This window comes from Nomascus leucogenys, chromosome 18, assembly GCF_006542625.1.
Source record: "Nomascus leucogenys isolate Asia chromosome 18, Asia_NLE_v1, whole genome shotgun sequence".
NCBI classification, from domain to species: Eukaryota; Metazoa; Chordata; class Mammalia; order Primates; family Hylobatidae; genus Nomascus; species Nomascus leucogenys.
Genome location: NC_044398.1, coordinates 10550046 through 10556352, shown reverse-complemented (window position 1 = coordinate 10556352; position 6307 = coordinate 10550046). Strand labels below are relative to the sequence as shown.

Sequence of the window (6307 nt, the reverse complement as noted above, 5' to 3'; positions counted from 1 at the left end):
AGCCAAGATCGCGCCACTGCACTCTAGCCTGGGTGACAGAGTGAAACTGGCAAAAAACCAAACAGGAAAAACTAAGAATCAGAGTGGGTCAGATAACTTGCCCAAGACCACCCAGAGATGATAAATTGTGGTCCAAGATTCAAAGCCAGAGCAGCTGCATTCCAAAGCTCTTTCCACGGAACGTGGCTCTACAGTATTTTCCTTAGTGTGCAACGATCAAGGAGGCTATTTTTCACAGAGGTTTTAAGAAGAGCATTGTCTCCCTTCTCCTTAGGAAAAAAAAAATTCTGCCTTGTGATCTCTTTAGTGACAGCTAAACCTACATATTTGGAGTGTTGGTGCATTTTAAAAAAAAATACAAAGTAGGGTCTTGTTATGTTGCCCAGACTAGCGTGCAGTGGCTATTCACAGGCACAATCATAGTTCATAGCAGCCTTGAATTCCTGGGCTCAAGTGATCCTCTGGGTAACTGGGATCATAGGAGCTCACTACTACTCCTAATCTTTTTTTCCTCCCTTTTCTGATGGGAGTGGTTAGAGGTGGTGAGAAAATATTTGGCAAAACAGCAGCCTCATTATTTTGTCTACAGGAGTAAGTTGCTACAGTCTTTCAACATATTAGACACTTGGCTAATTAAAGTAGGACATTACAGTGAAAACCAAGTTTGAAGCTGCTCTACTGATGCCAATCTTGTGGTTTTCCCACCACTCTGTCCCTCTCTCTTCCAGCGGTGCTGTCAGTAGTTTTAAATCTGTTAAATGAGATTTCCCTGAACAGATCCTGGCTCCCAATATCTGTGCCCTCAGTCCCATGGATTTGTGTTACAAGTAGGTTTTTCTTCTATTTCAGCCAAGGTTCTCGATACCTTTTTCTCTTTTTGGGGGCTACTGTTATAAACATTTGATGACTGTTCTTCATTTACATCTTCATTGTTATGGAATTGAGTCCTCAGATGACTGTTGGAGGGAGGTGACCTTCACATAAATTTCATCTCTTCCTTGGCCACACTTAGGAGGTCCCTACCATGTTCTCCATTATTCTATCCCCTATAAATAGGGATCACAATTCCGTGTTTATTACATTATCCCTGCCCCTGTCAATTTTGTTCAAAGCATTGACCACAACTGGTAGTGACACACTGATTTATTTGCTTGAGGTCATCTATCTCCCTTACTAGATTGCAAGCTCTGGATTATAAGAGAATGCATTTATTTGATGTTTATCCAGCACTTAGCCCTGTGCCTGGTACATAGTTGGTTCCAAAAGATAACAGTGGAATGAATAGTTTTTACTAGTATAATGACATGTTTTTAGCTTTTAATGTTTATGAGTTTGTTTGCTTCTGGTTTTCTCTATTTAACTGCTTTCTTTGATTTCTAACTCTAAGCAAGGTAGAATATGAGGAAAGACCAATTTCTCATGTTCCAAGGCTGTAACCATGAATCCTGGTGGCACTTGAGTAAGGATGGAACTTGATGTTGAAGGAGATGATGGTGGCTCTAAAATACCCTGCTGGTTAACTACTATAATATACAACAGCTTCAAGTAAATCCCAGGCACAGATATTTTAATAATGATTTATAATTACACTAAAGCACTTTATTACAGTAAACTAATCATTATTCTGGGCCTTGTCTATCACTGCTTTATTTTGAAAACTTATTTCCCTTCTCGTAGGCCAGAAAAGTTCCTGTGTAATCATGAAGATCCTCTTTCTGCTTATAGCATTTCTTATAAAATTGTGATTTTTGCCTGGAGGTTCTTCGTTTCATGCTAGGCCAACCCAGACCCTGCTGAATGTGCAGGGGCTAGAACCGCTGGGGAGTGCTTATGGTCGATGCTTCCTGCGGTCTCAGTTCATTCCCTAAGTAATAAGAACACTGGAAAGTATTTGCTAAGTTGATTTAATAATTTCTGCCCTTGTTTTCCTATGATATCAGGTACCTTTTGGAAGTATCTGTACTGCATCACCCCAAAATGTCTAATATAATACATTACCTATATAGTTTCCTGATCAGAACTTCTTATAGTATAGCTCTAGTATTCCTACATATTATTAAGCCTATTTAGCTTTAAGTGCAACATATTCACATTTATCCAATGGAAATAGTGTATGTAAATTTTGGCAATAGTATTTTTTAAAAAAATTATCAGTTTTATTTACAGCCTAGAGATCTAGTTAGTTATCAACCAAAGACACAACTCTCTACAATAAAATTTGTCATTTTATATGAAATATGAGAGAAACAGCTTATTTGGTATACTTTTATGTGTTTATTTTTATTAAATCACTTGATTCAGATAAGTTGACATAGAAGCAACATATTCAACATAGAAGAAACATATTCACTAGTATTTTATCCTTTAGAAGTTCTATTTTCTTCTTCCTATGTTCTTCATTAGGAGAACATTTAATGCCAATCTCAAAGAAGAAAGTCCCTTGAAAGGACAGTCACAGAATAACGTTGACATGCAGTGAGGGATAGGGATATATAGGCCATCAATTTGCTTTGTGTTTTTCCTACTTGTTTTGGATTTCAAAGAAGAGAAGCTCAAGAAAACTCAAATAGAAAAGAGCTTATTTTAAGGGATATTTAAAGGATGCATATTGGGGGATCCAACTGCAAGATTAATGTAAAGAACAGAAAGCTGATAATAGGTAATTTTGAGAAAGGAGATGTTAGAACTGGAGCCAATAATCAACCAGGTGAACTCTAAGCCCCGTTCACCTGGGCCGTTCTGATTTCTTAATACCTAAACCTTATCTGCTATTACATTTTAAATATCACTCCTGATAGGGTTTGCTTCGTTTTGGAATTTTCATTTTATCTGTCTGCTGATTGGGCTATCCAGTTGCGCCTTGAACAGAGAGGGGGCTAGGGCCACCGACCCCCTGCACAGTAAAAACTCTTGTGTATAATTTGACTTCCCCAAAACTTAACTGCTAATAGCCTACTATTGACGAGCAGCCTTACCGATGACGTAAACAGTCAACTAACACATATTTTGCATTTTTTTTTTTCAGAATTACTTATGGAGGTTTTATTATTTTTATTTTTGAGACAGAGTCTTGCTCTCTCATCAGGCTGGAGTGCAATGGCTCAATCTCGGCTCACTGCAACCTCCGCCTCCCAGGTTCAAGCAATTCTCCTGCCTCAGCCTCCTTAGTAGCTGGGATTACAGGCGCCCGCCACCACGCCCAATTTTTGTATTTTTGGTACAGACGGGGTTTCACCATGTTGGCCAGGATGGTCTCAATCTCTTGACCTTGTGATCCGCCTGCCTCAGCCTCCCGAAGTGCTGGGATTACAGGCATGAGCCACCGCGCCTGGACTACTTCTGGAGGTTTTAAAAAATCTTTTAAGTCCAGGCCTGATGCTTAGAGAAGGTTACAAAGGTGGTCAGGATCTGAGTATCTCCAAAAAGCTCTGGAGGCAGCATTGAGGTTTCCTTCCAGTTGAATCACTGACTTTAGGTCGACTGAGGTACTTTGGGTTTTTTGGGCCATTTTTGGAGGGTGTGGGAAGCTTTTCTCACAGATTTACTAGAAGTGGTGAAGAACTTGGCCTCTGGCTTTTTTGGAGTCTGTCTCGCATCTTTTTTCCCCAGTGAAGGATTTTTTTCCTTCACTGCCTCTTCTTTGATTTTTGGCTTCTTCCCTGGGCCTTTCCCTGGGGTCTCAGACTCTGCAGCTTTTGGGGTCTCAGATGCTGGCAAGGCCCTTCTTTTCTTCCCACGAGGTGTGCTGGGATTAGGACTCTTTGTTGGAGACTTCTTTCCTGTGGCATGTTTTTGAATCTCTACATTTTAATTAGCTGGAGTCTTCTTTCCTATTGGTACCAGCTGTGGAATTTCGTCTTCGGATTCATTTGTTGCTTTAACTTGGGCTTTTCCTCTGCCACGTTTTTTCTTCCCATGCTCTGGGGTCTGTTCCTTCTTTGATTCAGGTTTCTTTACTGTAGTATCACCACTCAGGTGCCACATCATCTTTACTAAGAACTGATGCGGTCTTCCTAGCCTGCTGCCTCTTCTTTTTCCTCTCCTTTTGTTTTTCAAAATTTCTTTCTCTTCGTTTTCTCCTTGCCTCTTTTTTCTTCTTATTAAGCAAAGATCTTTTGGTGGCTTCATCCCAATTGCTGACAAATGAGGAAAAGATGGGAAGAGCAGCCGATTTCTCAGTTTTCACAAACAGGAGTTTCACGCTCTCCCACTTCTCTGGCAATTTTTCTGGAAGTCCTTTGGTGACAGCAACAATGTTTTCAATGATGTGCTCAGTTTGCATTCCAACGTGACCGATACGTATAGCACTGCAAGAACCACTTTTAGAAATGTTTAACACCGTTCCACCTATACAGTCATTGATCTCTCTTGATAAATTCTTGGACAAAAGGTTTACAGATACTGGAACTTTCTTTCTTTGACAAAAATGTCTCCCAATGAGTGAGGGTAAGAGCCGCCTAATTCTGGCATCAGTAAGGAAGAAGTCAAAACTGCTCAGAAGGCGGAGCTTGGCTTCATAGGGTTTATATTCCTTCTTTAGAGTTTGGAGGGAGATAATCTGAGAAATGGTTTTAATTCCATGCTTGTTTAAAAGCTTCCTATAAAACTGTTCTGTCTTTTCAGAAGTTGAATTGGGTTCATCCTTCGTAAATAAACAGATATCTTCTGAATCTGATTGAATACTATGAGGCAAGGTCAATCTGACCCTCAGTTCTTTACTTGGAATTTTCCATAATACCACCATTAAAAATAAATTTTCATTCTCATTCAAAAGTAACCCATAATTGTTTTTCCTGGACTTGCAATGTGTCAAGAGAGCGTCCACTGCCTTTCTAACCTGCTCTTTGTCCAGCTGCTTCCGTGCTGTCGGGGCCGCTGGAGTCGAGGTGGAGGTTGCAGTAGCCGCTGAAGAGTGCGGCACGGAGGCCAAGCCCTCCATCTTGTTTCCTTTTGCATATGTTTTATATACTGTATTCTTATAATAAACGAAGCTACAGAAATGGTTAAGAAAATTATAAAGAGGGAAACATTTACTATTCATTGAGAGGAAGTAGATAATTATAAAGGTCTTCATCCTCACTGTCTTCAGGTTGAATAGGCTGAGGAGGAAGAGGAGGGGTTGGTCTTGCTGTCTCAAGGGCGGCAAAGGCTGAGGTGGAGGAAGGGGAAGGAGAGGCAGACCCACTCGTTGTAACTTTTATTGAAAAAGGTCCATGTATAAGTGGACTCGCTCAGTGCAAACGCATGTTGCTCAGGGTTCAATTGTTTATATGTAATCTTATTTTAATTCATTAATAATTACTTGTTTCTTACGACTACCTGAGATAGTGCTATGCATAAGAATGTCTGTTAAACATGTTTCCCCTTTCATATGCTATGCATTGCTTTAAAAGATATTAAAAAGATAGGGTCTCTAATTTTTCACAGTTATGTTGAGGGCAAATAGTACAGTATATTTAGGGAGAGATTGTTTTGTTATCAATTGAAACCATATGACTTCAAATTTGGACTCATATTTTACCAACCTTTTCTTTTTTCCTGCTCAACACTAACCACCTATTCTAGCCAAACTTCCCTTATATTAAGACTCAACTCCCTTCAATGTTTCACTTCTTTTTGAGTTTCACTTCCTCAAAAAAGTCTCCCTGGTTCTCACTGCCAACCTAGAGTGGTATCTCATTAGTCTGAACCCCCATGGATATTAACACCATCAGAACAAACGCCCTCATATAAAGTAGAATCTTGACTGGTAGTTGGATTTTTATGTTTAAATATCCCCAATTACTTTGTTAACCTTGACAGTAATGACCACGTCTTATAATCTTTGTTTCTACCATAGCTACTCACACCTAGATGTATCTTTATTCATTTATTGAGCAATATTGAGCACAACCCATGGATCAATCACTATTTTAGATGCTAGAAATACAAAGATGAATGAATTGCTCTCCTCAATTTTTAATCTCATGAGGGAGGAAGACACAGTTCAGAGAGGAAAAACACTAATAAATGTATGAACCTCTTGAAACAAATTCAGATTTCTGTCAATTTTTTATTTTTCCTCATTGAGACACAGCTATGTTTTTAACATTAAAGTTGTTCATGATTCAGCAGTTCCTAAGTGCAAGTTTTTAACGAAAATAAATATGAATCATGTAAATTATGGAAAATAATGCTCTTCCTTGTTATTTCTACTTGGAATTTACCTTGCAGGAATTCCCTGGGTCTCCTGCAATAGAGGCCACCATTACTGCTATATTCTAACTGTTCCTGCAGCTCTTAATTCTACTTGTTCATTAGCATATAT

General features: G+C 39.2%; 1 pseudogene across 1 annotated transcript; it reads right to left on the bottom strand.

Moving 5' to 3' along the window:
* Window positions 1–3471: 3471 nt before the first annotated feature.
* Window positions 3472–4957, bottom strand: LOC101179165 (annotated as a pseudogene). The gene has a single exon (XR_004026669.1). The product of XR_004026669.1 is annotated as a ribosomal L1 domain-containing protein 1 pseudogene (transcript).
* Between the last annotated feature and the right edge of the window lie 1350 nt (window positions 4958–6307).